The sequence below is a fragment of the Arachis hypogaea genome, chromosome 17, assembly GCF_003086295.3.
Source record: "Arachis hypogaea cultivar Tifrunner chromosome 17, arahy.Tifrunner.gnm2.J5K5, whole genome shotgun sequence".
Classification (NCBI taxonomy): domain Eukaryota; kingdom Viridiplantae; phylum Streptophyta; class Magnoliopsida; order Fabales; family Fabaceae; genus Arachis; species Arachis hypogaea.
In genome coordinates this window covers 28,768,787-28,784,849 of record NC_092052.1, presented here as the reverse complement: position 1 = coordinate 28,784,849, position 16,063 = coordinate 28,768,787, and the positions used below count along the sequence as shown (strand labels likewise).

The following is a 16,063-nucleotide window of genomic DNA, read 5'->3' as shown; positions in this document are numbered from 1 at the left end:
ATTTTGACATTACAAAAGTAATAAAGATAGTATACTCCTCAGGTAAACCATCAAGAATTGCTGAGATATGATCATCTTGTTAAATTTGATATCCAATGGATTGTAGAGAGTCAGCAAGATCTTGAATTTTTTAGAGATAATCTGGTATCGATCCAGTTTTTCTTACTAATTTCAGTTGAGCTTTTAAGCTTTTAAACTTTCCTTCATTAATTCAAACAGATTCAAACATGCTACACCCATAAACCATTGTAACATCACAAAATACCCTCAAATTCTATCCCTACATCACAACAAATCTCATAACATTCCCTACCTAATCATCTATAACCTAGGTGCATTCCATTTGGGTGCTTTAAGTTATATTGATTCTGCAGCAATAAGAACAAAATCCCCACCCAGCCAGCAATACATAGAGCAGCAACAACCCTAAGCTTCGTTTCCACCTCCTTCAATCTTGTTTTTAATTTCGTTATCTTCCTCATAGTTCTTACAATTTCAACCTCTTGCTGAGCACCTCCAGATTCCGGATCTGCCCATCTGAAGAAATCACAGCCATCCTAAACCTGATAGAAGCCATAGAGACATATCAACAAACCCCAAATTCTCAGACCCACAATCACAAAATAGAAACAACACCGTACCTCATAGTATACGCAACCCCAAAATCTTCGTCCCGGGTTGTCCTTCATGGATGAAGTTCGCAAAATCGGCCTCTCACCATGCCCGCAAAGCAACTCCTTCGCAGGTGAACGAAATCGTGAAGCTCTTGAACTTTGGGAAGCCATGAACACTGTCTACTGAACCCTAGCGCTGCTACTTTCCGTCGACCTTCAGCAGAAGACGCTACCGTTGAACACCCCAGGCACTTTACCTTCATTCACTTTCATTATTTACATATTTATTATTTTCTTTGTTGCTTTTATTATTATTCATATTAATTAATATTATCATTATATGTTAAAACGGTCGTAATGGAAGCTAACGACCACAGGGGTAAAATCGTCTGAGGGACGATTTTAAAACAAACTGAAACCTTTGGGATCATTTTGTTGCGAAAAAAAGGTCGGAGACGAAATTGATTTTTAGCCCCTACGTTAGGGACCAAAATTATACTTAACCCAAACTCATACATTGTAATTATAGCACCTGTACTGAGTAATGGAGTAATACAACATATATAGTGAAATTACTTATAGTTTAACAACAATCAAAACCAATAGAGACTAATTCACTTATGTTCACTCACACTTTTAAACATATTTACTCTTAAAATATTATTAAACATATTTTTCTTAAATAATAAAAATAAAATATATGATAATTATTACACAACTAGAAAATAGATTAATACAGACATATTTACAAACAGATTTAGTCTTTATTACAAACGGATTTTTAGTTACCGACAAAATTACCGACGGATTTTGTCCTTCTGTAAAAGCCCCGTCGGAAATTATTTACCGACGGATTTTTTTCCGTCGGAAAATTACAGACGGATTTTTACTAGTTACCGACGGATTTTTCCTCTGTAAATTCTCCCTCCATTTTCTGAAGGCGACGAACTTACAGACGGATTTTTCGTCTGTAATTACAGACGGATTTTTCGACAGATTTTCCGTCTGTAATTTAAACTTTGGAAAATCATGATTACAGACAGAAAATCCGTCTATAAGGTAAAATAGATTTTTTTTTTTACTTTTTCTAATTACAAAATAAACTTGTTTTCATACAAAATAAATATAAATTTAATACAAATTTTTATCTAATTTATATTCGAATATTTATAATATTTCAAAAAATAAACAAATTCATCGTATTATCAAACTAAAAGAAAAGTACTATAAACAAGCAAGTCAATATAATTCAAAATATAAACAAAATGTATTGATCATCAACTATAATTCCTAGTATATTGTTCAACCATGCTAAAACTATCAGTTATAGTCTTCAGTGTCATCTTCATCCTCATCATCATCATAGTCCTCATCCGAAGACATTGAGGGTGGCGGTGGTGGCAGTGGTAGTGGAACTGCACTAGAACTATTTGACGCTCTAACCTTCTCATAATAGCTAACATAAGCCTCATTCCATTTCTTTTGTTTCAGCTTTTCCTTCTTGGCCTTTCCAATTGCCCGTTCCAACTTTTCTAACTTCTTTTGAGTCTTTTCCAAAGGAGCCAAGCGTGTATCTAACAACTTACTAATACGCTCATCTGTTTGTTGAGTAACACGCTGAAAAAGCTCTTCATTGAGATTATGAATCTGTTCTCACAAATCAGGAATATAATTTTGATTTCTTGGTGCTCTTCCAGATACAGAATTGGCAGAAGTGGTTCCAGACTTGATAGAGTTAGAAAAGAATGACCCTTTTCCGTAAACTCGATTCTTCTTTTACCCACCACACACTTCCTCCCAAATCAAATCTTCATCAATTGGTTGTAGCTCCATTCCTTGTGCTTGAGCCTCGGCATGTTGGGCCTGAACTTCTGCTAACTTTTTTATAAACTTCTCCTATTGCACAATGGTTATATCAATTATATTATTATTATTAAGACAAATAGCCATGCATATCACAGTGCAGATTGGTGAGTTGGTCAACAAATCAAGCCTAACCAACATAACAGATTAGGTCCTAACTGCACTAACCCTTTTCTTTAATACAATTTTGATTATTCAACAAATCAAGCCTAACCAACATAACAGATTGGTGAGTTTCCTGTCAGTTTCACTGTGTAACACCCTAACTATCAAAATGTCACGCTTCCGGCTGTGCCACTCTGATAGCTCGAGTATTACCACGACTTTTATAATATTTAAGACTAAAATATGAGCCTGTTTAAAACTTAAAATCGCATAACACTTCGATAACTCTTTTTCGTGAAAACCTAAACATACATGCACATACAATTCAGATATAACCTTAAGATATATATATATATATATATATATATATATATATATATATATATATATATATATATATATATATATATATATATATATATACATAACACTAGTTTACAATTATACATATCATAATTTCCTATCCCTCTTACAAGCTTCATAAAGATAAAGGTGAGGGAAAAATAATAGCTATGGTAATACAAAAAGACCGAATAAACAGAAAATAGACATAACTCTCCTGAAGCTTCGTCTTCCATATCCTGAAAAGGAATAACCTGTAGGGGAGTGAGAACGTCGTCCTCGCTTGTTCTCACTATAGGATTACAGAATTTGCTATAACAAGATACGTAAAGATAAGATCATTCTTAGAGTTCAGTTATCATTGCTCGTCTTATGAGTCTTTCCAAAAACCATAGGTTCACATTTGAAATCCAGAAAATTCCTTTTTGAAGACTTGCTAAATTTCTCAAATATTCTAAAACAAAACCTTTTTCTAAAAAAAATGTCTGAAAAGTTTTTCTTAGACCGCAATCATGAAAGCAGTTACCTACGTGGTATAAATGATCATCCCGTTCCAAGCATATGTTCATTAGGTCTATGCTGAACCGATCAGATACTTTATACAGAACTAAGACTCAATATACCAATCACGACCTCAAGCCCATCCAATCCAACACGGCCCCCGGCCCAAACAGCTAGATCAACAACCAACTCTTCACAAACCAATCAATTCAAACACAATCACAATTAATGTGGTTCAAGCACAATCAAGAGCAATTACAATAAGTATAACAGTTAGCAGTTAACATAAGCATTCACATAGGCAAACCAAATACAATATCCACGCCCAAACAATATCACATAGATACAAATGATGAATGCCTGTCCTACTGGCTGTGATATCACATTGTCGGTTCAATTGCCAACTCGACACATTCCCATGGGAATGTTGCCTTTCGATCACGTATAAATGGGAACCCTCTGGGATAACGTGCCCGCCACACGGTCCAGGATGTCAGTGCCTGCACACTCCTGTGATCCGAAAGGATGTGAGCGGGATACTTTGCCTCCGACCTCACATCTACACGTAAGCGGGATTAACCACCGTCCTTACGCAGGCGCCGCAACCTCGACAAGCGGGATTAACCACCGTCCTTGCCAGGCGCAAACGACTTATCAACAATCTCGTCAATTATCAAATCTCTCAGCATAAGCGGGACGAACCCGGCCCTTACGCCTACCAAGTAATAACTCATCAATCTTGATGATATCCACAATCAATCAGGCTCAACAACTTATTTCAAACTCATTCTTGGCCCATTTACTTTTAATTAACAAACATATTCAATTCACATCTTGCCAAGAATCACTTTTCAAAATGGAGCCACTTTCCACATCTTTCCAGAACTTCCAAACAATCTCAAAACCAGGCCAAATTCAAAATCTCTTTTCGAAGACTCAAAATCCTTCATTTCTAAATCAAGGTTTGGTCATAAAAATTCCTCAGCGGAGTCTCAAGACTTCAGGGGAGAATAAACCAACTCATTCCCTTAAGTTCATCAAAAACCTCTAAAACTTTAGCTTCTTAATTTGAGTAAATAAAGTGGAAGTTAAACCCAAAATCAAGTCGTTTGGATCCAAAAACAAATTTCAGTTTCATTCCAAAATCTGAAGTGTTTCCAAAGGGTTCGAAAATTGTTTTCCTTTTTCTAAATCAAGAATTCAAAGAGTACTTCATACTTTTCTCAAAACGTTGTAAAGTGAAATCAGTCAATCGAAATCCAGTTTCTTTTAAATCCACTAAAACTCCTCCAATTTGTTTACTTAAATCAAATTCCAAAACAGGAGAACTTTCATATTTAAATTGACTTTAAAACATAATTCCTTTCTTAAATAAATTGCATCCAAAACATATAATTTTATTAATAAAGTAAATTCAAATATAATTTATTTACCAAACATTTAATTCAAACATAGTTCATTATTTTCAAAATAACGTTTCATTCCAAATATCAGATTTTATAGAAATTTCAGCAGCATCTCCCCTAAAACTTGGACTTTGCCACCCTTTTCGGGTCCCAACCAAACCAATCAACTTTTTTTTCCAAGGATTCAAGACCAAATCAGTTTTCAGTAAGAAAACTCAGACTTTAATTACTGAAATCCTTTCAATTCAAAACAACCAAAAACCTCTATTTTGGACAAAATCAAACATTATTTCAATCAAACAAGCAATCATATTCATCCAATACAAATTAGACAATTCATAAGACTCACTTAATCACCAGAAATGCAATTCGCACATCATATCTATTTATAACAATTTCCAATTTAAAATAAATTAGTTTGTATGAAAAGTCCCTACCTCGATTCGTCGAACCATAACCCAAAACGCACTAACGAAACCTTTAAGCTCAACCCAAAATCAACAGCAAACATAAACTCAGCCCCTGATCACTTTACCAGCACTCACAACAATTTAGAAATGGTATTCGACATACAGAACTTGAACCTACGTTACCAAACCTCAGAGTTTATAATCAAACATGATAGAATACTAACGTAGGGGTTTTCTGAAACATGAATACTTACCGAACTAAGAAAATGAAACTACAGCGTTCCCTGAACCGGCTTGGCGGCAGCCCCGGCAACCACCTCGAGTGGCGGCGGCAACCAGATCTTCGGCGACGATACTGAAACTAACATACAACTACAATGAAGCTTCCGGAAACCCAAAGGAAACGAAGACCAACTTAAGCCCTTACCGGCAGTGGCGTTCCCGGCGGCAGCAGTGACGGTTCTCAGCGGCAGAAGTTTGGTCACGGCGGTGCAGCTCCCAGCAGTGGCGGCGGCGACAGCAGGGCACTGACGGCGGTGACAGAAACGGCGAGGAACAGGGGATCTAATGGCGGACCTGACGGCAACGCGAACTCCCTCTATTCTTCGCGAACGGAGACTGGCAGCAGGGAGGGTGGATGGCGGCGGCGCAGGCAACGGGACGCAGCGGCGAACCCCTTCCCGCGGTGACACCCTCGCGAGTCTTCTCTCTCTCTGCCCAATCTCTCTCTCTCTTCGTGCTGGCTAGCAGAGGCAAGATGGCGGCGACAGAACCCAGTAGCGGCAGCTCTCCGGCGTGGATCTTGGCTCGCGCTCGCCTCCTCTCTCTCCGCCATGGTTGGCAAAGACGGCGACGACTAATGGTGACGTGATGAGGCATGAACGGCGACCCCAAGGCTGGCGGGGGTGAGGCGCGACGCTCTTCTTCCTCCCTGCCGCAGCTCAGTCTCCCTCTCCCTCTCAGTCTCAGCCTCGACGCGGCGGCGGCAGTAGTGGCTCCTCGCCGGCGCCGTTCCTCCCATCTCCCCTCTCCTTCTTCCCGTTTCCCCTTAATCCCTTTCTTTTGTTTCATTTTGTTTGCAGCTGCTGCTGCCGTTAGTTTGGGGGGGAGGGGTTTTCGACTGAGGCAAAAAGGGAAAATTAGGGTTTCATTTGGAGTAAAGGAAAAATGTGTGTTAATTAGGGTTAGGGACATTTCGGTAATTTTAACAAAATTAGGGTAATAGGTTAGTTTTGTAATTTCAAATAAAAGTAGGGATAGTATAGTAATTAGAAATGACTTTTAACCCAACAATAATAATGTATAAAAATACTATTTGCTCATCGATTTCACAAATTATTTTCAATTAAATGTCCAAGTCAAATAATTAGAATTAATATATTTAATTTCTTCATTTTCCAAAATAGTAGTATTAATATTAAATATTTTACTTATTTAATCCAGATCATATAAAATTTTTATTATTTCACAACTACCAACTTTACAATTTAAATATATAAAATAACTCAATAAATGTAAAATTAGATAAAATCTTTATTTAAATAGCCCAAACTCATTATTTTTGGATTTCTAGAACTTTAAGTTGTAAATCGAAATTAATCTAAAAATGATAGAGTTTGGATGATAACCTTAATTTTATTTCAAATCCAATTAATCAAAACTACCTTTAAGCCTTCAATAAGATAATTTATGAAATTAAAACTGTAAATCGATATATGATTTGAGATTAGTTCAAAATAGAACTTTTCCAAAAGTATTGGGTCTTACACACTGAACCATGCACTACCACTGTCATATTCTTGATTATTCCCCCAAAAGCTGATGGATGAATCACGCATATATTACTTGCTCACATTGAATGATGACAACAAAAACCAAAAACCGCATAGCAGCAATTATTATTACCCAATATTACTAATTAATTAACTAGTACACTGTTAGTACTTACCATATACACATGACTAATAATTCATACTTATTATTAAATAAACAGAAAGAGAAAAATGGAACAAGAAAGGAAAACATGACCAGGTAAGTATAAATCAGGTAATTAGCTTCTCCTTTGTGACCTAATTAAATTAAGCAATTGTGAGAGGGAAGTATAAACCGTGGAAAACATGACCAGAAAAACAAAAGGGCATATAAATATTCAAGTGGCAGCAAGTCATTAATTTAATATTTATGCTATATCTCACATGAGTGTCTTGAGAGCGCTTGTCCACCCATTTAGACTTGTCACTTTTAAGTGTGTGGGTTTCTTTGAAGACCTCCTCGTGGGTTGGTGTACGGCCCAACTGCTTCTTCTGTTCCACATAAAACACAAAATAAGAAAAATTTTACATAAATAGATGTCTATTAAATAAGATCTAAATCTACTTAAATTATATTACCATCCTCTCTATAGTTGAGCTCAATGGGATAGAACCACCGCAATGGACAGAACCACCTAAGAGTGATGCTCGATTCTCCCTTGCTTTTTTCCTTATATTTTTCCATTTCTCATCTGTTTCCCAGTACCTTTCCAACACCTTTTTGTAAGCAGGAATTAGCCATTCGTGGGTTGTATCCACACCCTCACGGATATCAGACATCATTTGGCTAAATCGCTTACTTGTCCTATACTTGAAAGCCCTCCAGAAAAACTCATCATCATCATCATCAATAAGAAAGTGGCTCTGCACATACTCATCAAGTTGCTACTTATAAGATTCAAATCACATGGACAATATTCAATCAAGTTATGATTAAAGACAATTTATGATTAAAAAAGAAAGAACAAGTTATTCAATCATTATAAATAATCCAACACTTTTACCTTCCACTCCTTAAACCAAAGCTTCTTTGTCGGAAGAGGGACATCTCCAAACTTTTTGTACGATTTATCATATCGTTTCTTGATGATCTCTGTAATCTTCTGAGAACCAGGAGGGAAAGGTAACCAACTGATAATTTCATAAAGAATTGACAAGTTAGGAAACTAAAAAAATAGTTTTAAGTCATTAGCACTTTAATTTGAAATTAAAATATAGTAGTAAACACATTTAGATGTAGTCATATTGTACTATTGGCCATTTAGATGATAAGACTATAGTTAGAATACGACGAATTGTAGGTGGTTTAATTACAGGACTAAAGATCTCGGTAAAATCTATTCCCTCAATTTGATGGTTTCCTAAAGGTACAGTTTGAAGAAAGTTAGGATCTGAATGAGTATTAGGAGTAGTAAAAGAAGAAGAATAATAAGAGTGATTCCTTTCGTTTGGGATCTGAAGGTTAGGATCTGAAGGTTTGGAAAATCCACTAGAAGTACCATTGGTATTAGGAGTAGTAAAAGAAGAAGAGTGATTAGTATTGCTTGCTGAAAGAGTAATAAGAGGAATAGGTAATGCAGTATGTAAAAATTGTGTAGAAGAGTAATAAGAGAAATAGGTAATGCAGTATGGGAAATCCACCAGAAGTTGCTATTTTAATTATGGAGAGATCCAAATTTTACCTTGTTTTTCCATCAGAAACCAATCTTTCTTTTGTGACACTATTAGGAACCGATGCAGTCTCTGATGGAGGAGATGTACTAGAGCTTCTAGGTGTCTCTGAATCAACTAATAGATTGAAATTGCGAAGCGGAGGAGGAATCGAAATTGGAGGAGGGGGTAGAGGAGGGGGACCCATACATCCTGGAGTAGGCCAACTTGGTGGAGGAAGACCTGTGTAGCCTGGATTAGGTACCATCAAATACGGTTGCTGGCTAAGTGATCCTGACTGAAAATCTGGTACAACCGAAGTCCCAGAAGAGGTGGAGGTGGTTGAAATAGCGGCTGCGGCAGTGGTGCGAGAACTTCTATGACCCTTGACACCTTTACCCTTGACCCGAGGAGCCATGACCTACATATATATTAAAAGAATGTAAACATAATTGATCAGCAATCTACCAATCTGCTGCTTATCAATTTAGACAGATTTTTTTTTGCAGGCCTATAGTGTGTAAAATATTCTATTTTCCCATTAAAGATATAAACATAATCATTTTGATAAGATATCATAAGTCAGAAATAACTTAATCACATGCTAGTTTAGACCAAAAGTGTAGTTATTTAAATATCAAATAACAAATAACAAATAACTTGGAGCTTGGATTAAAATTCAAACCTGATAACAAATAACAGTTATCTTGGCAGTAAAAATATCAAATACAAGGAAAAGAAGACAGTATCATGAATTATATGCCACAGATTAAGGCATCAAATACATCCATTAAAAATGATTCTGAAATGGGATAGATTCATATTCTGTTCCATTAATGGATTTTAAATTAGCCATAGAAAAATTCAGAACTGAGATTAGAGTAATTAAGATTAGGAAGAGGATTAATAACTGGGGTAGTGAGTAAAGGATGCAGAAGAAATTGTTTTTATAGAAGAAAATCCAGAACAGTTGAGTAATGGTCAGTTTGCATGGAGGAGTAGTACTAGAAAGGATGCAGATTTGGAGTTGAAGCAGCAGAGAACATGCGGGGCACACAGAGAGTGAGAGAGTGAGAGAAGGGGCTCACCTCATTCGTGCACTGCTACCCTTTACCTTCCCAATGAATTTCCTTCACTATTGCCACTGCAACAAAGAGAGAGATTCAATCTTCAAACCAAACTATAAGAAAGAGATTAAAAACAATAAGAAAGAATATGAAGCTTCATAAATTTCAGAAAAGGGACAAGAGTTATGCTTTTACGTATATCTTGATCTTCTTCTCAACAACAATATCTAAGTTAACGATCAAGTTACATGACAACTAAGACATACAAATTAAGAATAATATATGTAAAGAACAATATATATAAGCTAAAACAATACAAGCTAAAAATGATTACCCTATTAAAAATCAATATCATCATCAAAGTCTGCAACATCATCATCTTCATTTTTATTAGCCCCAAAACTAGAGCTAATGGACAATTCGACAATGCGGTCCTCTCCAAATGGAGACTTAAGACTGATAGGAGGCTCGGTGTCAGAAATCCTAGAAGGATTGGTCTCATCCGCTTGATAAGCTACATCATTCTCTTCCTCATCCTCGTCTACATGTACATGATTGATTTCAATTCGACCTCTTGGTTTAGTGTTTACAACAACATGCCACATAGACTTGCAATTTCCAGGATAAGGTAAGAAGTAAACTTGTTTAGCTTTTTGGACGACAATGAAAGGATCATAGTGGCGTAATAACTTTATTATTATTATTATTATTATTATTATTGTTATTATTATTATTATTATTTCAATAAATGGTGCCCGTAATAATTTTTATGTAATTTTTATATAGCAGTACAGGCACTAGGACAAGACATATTCCACTAAAAACATTTATGAACTCTCATAAGATGAAGAATATAATATTATGTAAATATTTACACGTTCATAGTAATATTAAGCATGGACTTCATTGAAAATAAAAAGTAGTATGATCATACATACCTTCGGCACCCAACACAAATTTTTCAACAACTCTGGTCCATTTTTCTATCTAAATTCTTCTTTGGCACTGTAAAATTATTCAATGAAGTAGAACAAGTGTAATTAATAAATGAATGTATATATATATATATATTATATAAGTATGTATTCATGTGTTGCCAACTTTGTACGGTAAGGCACATAAGAGCAATGAAACTTCGGCAAAGTAGAAACAATTAGATTAAAAATATCAAGTCCAGCAGCCTTTTAAAATTCTACCAAGGCAAGATTCAAAATAAAAAAATTTCTACTTAATCTACAAATTGTACACATAATACATAAATAAAATAACCTGCAAATGAAAACCCAATGTTAAGTATAGAATTTAACAAGAGAATGATTCTATTTGGAACAGCACATTGACAATTTATTAGTCAAACACACCTATTTTTCACCTCAAAGCTGCGCATTGGGAGATGCAAATTGGGTATGATAGCTGCCTGTGGAGGCTTCCAGTTTGAGCTCCTGGTTCATACAAATAAACATTAAAATTTAAAATGATCAATGAATCGACATTTAGATCAATGGCATTATGGCAAGAAAACTTGGTATCTGTCTCATTGCAATTGGCACCAACCACCAGTCTAATAATTCTGAAGTGGAAAATATACATACAGGGGTGCTGACCAAGGTTCACAAAATCCTTAGTTCTATTTATGACTTTAGCCCTTTTAAAACTCTATCTACACACCCCATTTTTTTTGTTAGTTGCAAATCACCTTTTGCTAGTAAATAATTGCATAAAGAACACTGACAGAACAATGTTGCAAACAAGAAACAAAAACATCATTTTACATAAATGTGCGCTCATCTTAACAACAAATTAAGGAGTTTCACCTAGAAAAACAGAGGTAGATGGATGAATGCACATGATTCACCAAATAAATCATTTTTACTTATTTTATAGCAAGTAAAAGGCATTCTTGATCATAAAACTAGGAAATGGCAACCAAGTAATGACAAAATTCTAAATCCAAACAATAAGACAAAGTCAAAAAGACTCGGAACATAAGATAATCACAAATCTTCTAAACTCATTTAGCTCCATACACTGTTTAATTTCTCATTTGGCTACAATGTTAGGATTGGCTGTAGCTAAATGCTGAAAAGAAACAAGTATCCAAAAAAAAAAAATATGGTGTTTCTAAAAGTGAATAAGTTGAAGGAGATAAAATGTTCAATACAGAAATTCCCCAAGGAGTTAACTTGGTTTGAAAAACGAAAAATACAAATTAGTAATCATGTAAATAAATACAAATACAACTTCAGCAACCAAAATCATATTATTTGCTTATTTAGCAAACCCCCATTTTTAAAGTAAGTTACAAACTAGGTAGCAATGCAAATATACACCTAAATAGCAAATATTACGGACAGCTTCACCACTTGCCTCCTAAAAGTGCTACATACATGATCACAGATCATATATGCTCAATGCTTAAATCCAACCAAGTTTTAAGTAAATAAAAACCAATTGACAATGCAGTAAACTAATCAACTTTATCCTAATTCAGAGAGTAAATAAAGCATCTTCAAATAGTGAAGTCTTTGACACATCAATAACAATCACAACACTATTTACTCAACTTAGAAGCTACAACTCAATTTGATCATTTTCATTGATTCAGATGTAAGACCCGGTTAATTAATGGCTAATTAACCCATAAATGAGAATTTATTCTAGAAAGCCAAAAATATTATTTTTATGGCTAAATGTGATAGAGGAAATTGAGACGAGAATTTCGGTACCAATTTTATAGAAATCGGATCAAGATTAGACCGAACGGGCCAAACTGGACCAACCGGACCCAAAGTGGGCCCTTGGCCCAACATAACTAAACCAAAACCCTAGTTTTCAGCACTCTCTCTCCTCACACAACACCAAAACACGCTGAAAATTGAGATGGAAGGGGGAAGAACACTCTCTCAACTTCCTTCTCTCACTTGATCTTCAAACTACCATAACTTTTGATCTAGAGCTCCGATTGCCGCTCCGTTTGCGGCCACGCGTTCACCGCGGAGAGCTCTACAAAACCCATACAATCAATCTTGAGGTAAGTCACGTTTTACTGTTCGAAATTCCAGCCCTTGATTTCGAGTTTCATGAGCAAAAATGTTGAGATTTTGGGTTCTTTGATGTTATAGGACCCAACTCTCTTGAAGGAGAAGGTTAATCTTGTCTCCTTGGACCTTGGGTGTGGTAAGATTCTCAACCCTAGTATAATTTGTTGTTCTATGATGTTTGGGTATTGAGATGTTGTGTATGAGTATGATGATTGTGGCTTAGGTTGTGTATATGTGAATATTGGAGCTTGATTGGTGATTTTGGAAAGCTTGGAAGAGGGTTTTGTGTGATAAAATCTGTTCTTGGAGGTTTTGATACCTTGAGAGCTTGTGGACAAGTGGTTTGGAAGTGCTCCGGTTGAGCTTGGGGAATCGGCTAAGGTATGGTTTTAGTTTCCCGTATCTAATATGTAATGTGGTAGGAAATACTTAGGCTAGAGGCCCTAAGATAGGCATTGAATTGTTGGTGTTGTTGAATGGTTGAAATATATGATGTGTTCATATATGTGATTATGAATATTGATGCCTTGATTGTGTGAAATATGAGAAATGCATGTTGTGATATATGCTTGATGGATGATTGAGGTTGAATTGATGGGTGGTACCATGTTGATGGTGAGTATGATGTTGATTATGTATAATGATGGTTAATTGGAAATGGTATTATTGGAAATTGGGATGAGGAAGGATGTATGACATGATATTGTGTTTGTCCTTTAGCCATTTGATTGAGAAGTGTTAAAATGGTTGGATGTGGTTTTGGAAACCTTGGTAAAGTGTCAATGTGTGAGTTGAGGATGGCTTGTTGTTGATTTTGGTACATTTTGAATGATTTCAAAGAGAAGGATTGAAATTGGCATGTTTGATTGATTTTGAAAAGAGTTGAAAGTGGCTTGTTTTGAAAATGGCACCTTGTGGTTTTGTATAAAAACATGGTTTTTGGGCATACTTTGACGGGACATAACTTGGACTACGGATCTTTGATTTGTGCCAAATCTGTTTAGAAATGAAATTGGATCCGGGATGTCCATGCCGTTCGAAGAACGAGTGAAAAACGATTTAAAATGAGGAAGTTATGTCCGTCGGAAGATTGGGGTTTGAATCTGTAAATTCTGCAGCTTTTAACTTAGAAAATTTTTAGCAGAATGACCCCTCGCGCGTAGGCGCACTTGGTGCGTACGCGCCGTTCTTCGAGAAAGCGCCATCCACGCGTGCGCGTGGAGTGCGCGTACGCGTGGACCTGTTTTCATCCCAAAGTTGATTTTTGAGTTTTAAAAGCCAAATTTCATACTTCTAAGCCTCCGATCTCACCACTTATGTCTTAAATCATTATGATATGCCTAGCATGAGAAAAAGGGCTAGTGAATGTGGTAACTTGCGAGTGAAGCAAGGGAAAAATGAATGATCATTGAGGATCAAAGATGATTATGTGAGATGCGGATAATGGCGGTGGAAGTGCTTGTTGTGCCATGGGCCGAAGGGCCGTAATTGTTAATGAATTGGCTGGTTATGGATTTAACCGTGAGCCGGATGGCTAGATTATTGCCGTGTTACGGCGGAGCCATGTTTATGGCCAAGTATAAATGCATATATGATGTTGATTGAATTGTGAAGGTTTGCACTTCCACCATTGGAGATGAGGGTTTCCCTGGATAGTAGCAATGGCTAGCCACCATGTGCTCCAGGTTGAGACTCGAAGCTCTTTTGACCCTATGTCGTAAGTGTGGCCGGGCACTGTGAAAGGCCCGGATGAGCTCGCCCCCATAAATATTCACCAGTGATGGTGATGGATAAATATTCACCAGTGAGGGTGATGGATATGGATCATGATTATGATCAAGTTTATGATGAGTATAACTCGAGTTGGGGATGCACGACAGAGGGACAGTCCAATGGCTAGCTACCAGGACTTGTCGGGTTGGCTCTATAACCGACAGATGATATCATCAGCCACTAGGGACAGGCATGCATCATAAGCATACTACATGAATTGTTTGAGATTGCCTATTTGACTGCATATTACTTGCTAATTGCCTAAATGCCTTATTTGTTCCTATTTGTAAATCTCTTGTCTGATATAACTGTGTTTGCTATATTATACTCCTGCTGGTTGTTGGGAGGTCTGAAGGAAGTAGAAAGGGAAGTATTAGTTAGACTGAAGGATCTTTAGTTAGTTGCCGCTTACGGTTTAGCTTGTTTATAAGCTTTGATATTTCCTGGAGGAAGTTCTAGGATTGCCTTCGGCTTTCCTCTATTATTATGTATTATATATGTGGAAGCTGTTACCGTACTGGGGACCTCTGGTTCTCACCCATGCGGATTTTGTGGTTTTCAGATGCAGGACGCGAGGCTTCTCGTTGAGGCATGCTGGGGACTTTGGGATTAGCAAAGATTCTTGTTCTCGGGACTCTATCTTGATTTATATATCTTGTTTAGATACTTTTATCTCCATTAAATAATACAAACTGTGATGACTCCTTCTAGAGGGGATTTTGGAGATTAGGTTTTCGGTATTTATGTCCCTTTGGGTTTTCCTTGGGGTTTTCATTATTTTATTATATGTATATATTGCTATGCTCGAACCGGTTACCTTCGCACCCGGATTTTGAGTCTTGATATTCCTGTTTTTGATACTCTTTATATATATGATCTTGCGTTAGCTTATCCTTTGCTCATTGTGTTAGTGATCGGAGTGTTGCGCTTTCGAGTTGCGGTTTTTGTTTATCCCTTTTTTCTACAAGGCTCCTAGTTATAATCAATCATTCATACTACTATACGTACTAAATTTTTGTTTTAGAGGTCGTAATACCTTGCCATCTTTGAATTATGACTTAAGCATAAGTCTCTGTATGGTAGGGTGTTACATCAGACACAGGAAATGTGGAAAGAAATCAGGACTAATTATTAGATACCAGCTAAGCTGGTGATAACAACCTCTCTGGGTGTGTTGCCTAATTAAATGCTTTATATCTTTTAGCAGCTATGATTGTCACATGCAAATTAAATATTGAAAGAGAGTCATGTTGCAAATTTGTCCGATTATGCATATAAGAAAAACGAAACAACCGATTTCGTGAGAGAGTAACGAGCAAAAGAAGCGTCAGCTGAAGAAAAATACAAAATACGAACGAATAGAAAAGTTAGGGTTTGCGATCTACCAGCTGCGCAAAGGGAATCTGACAAAGAAAGCGCTGATTTGGAACGAAAAGAAGCTCGGAATCTGACGGCAACAGATCTTCTACGGTGGCGGTGG

The 16,063-nt window shown here is 36.5% G+C and overlaps 2 long non-coding RNA genes across 2 annotated transcripts; both read right to left on the bottom strand.

Annotated features, from left to right (window-relative positions):
* Window positions 1-3,018: 3,018 nt before the first annotated feature.
* Window positions 3,019-6,389, bottom strand: LOC140180930 (uncharacterized). The gene is made up of 3 exons (XR_011875098.1): window positions 5,669-6,389; window positions 3,455-5,602; window positions 3,019-3,178 (listed from the first exon to the last, which is right to left on the bottom strand). It is a non-coding gene; the product is annotated as an uncharacterized lncRNA (long non-coding RNA).
* Window positions 6,390-8,958: 2,569 nt separating this feature from the next.
* LOC140181126 (uncharacterized) lies at window positions 8,959-10,228 on the bottom strand. The gene is made up of 3 exons (XR_011875787.1): window positions 10,104-10,228; window positions 9,791-9,846; window positions 8,959-9,123 (listed from the first exon to the last, which is right to left on the bottom strand). It is a non-coding gene; the product is annotated as an uncharacterized lncRNA (long non-coding RNA).
* Window positions 10,229-16,063: the final 5,835 nt, after the last annotated feature.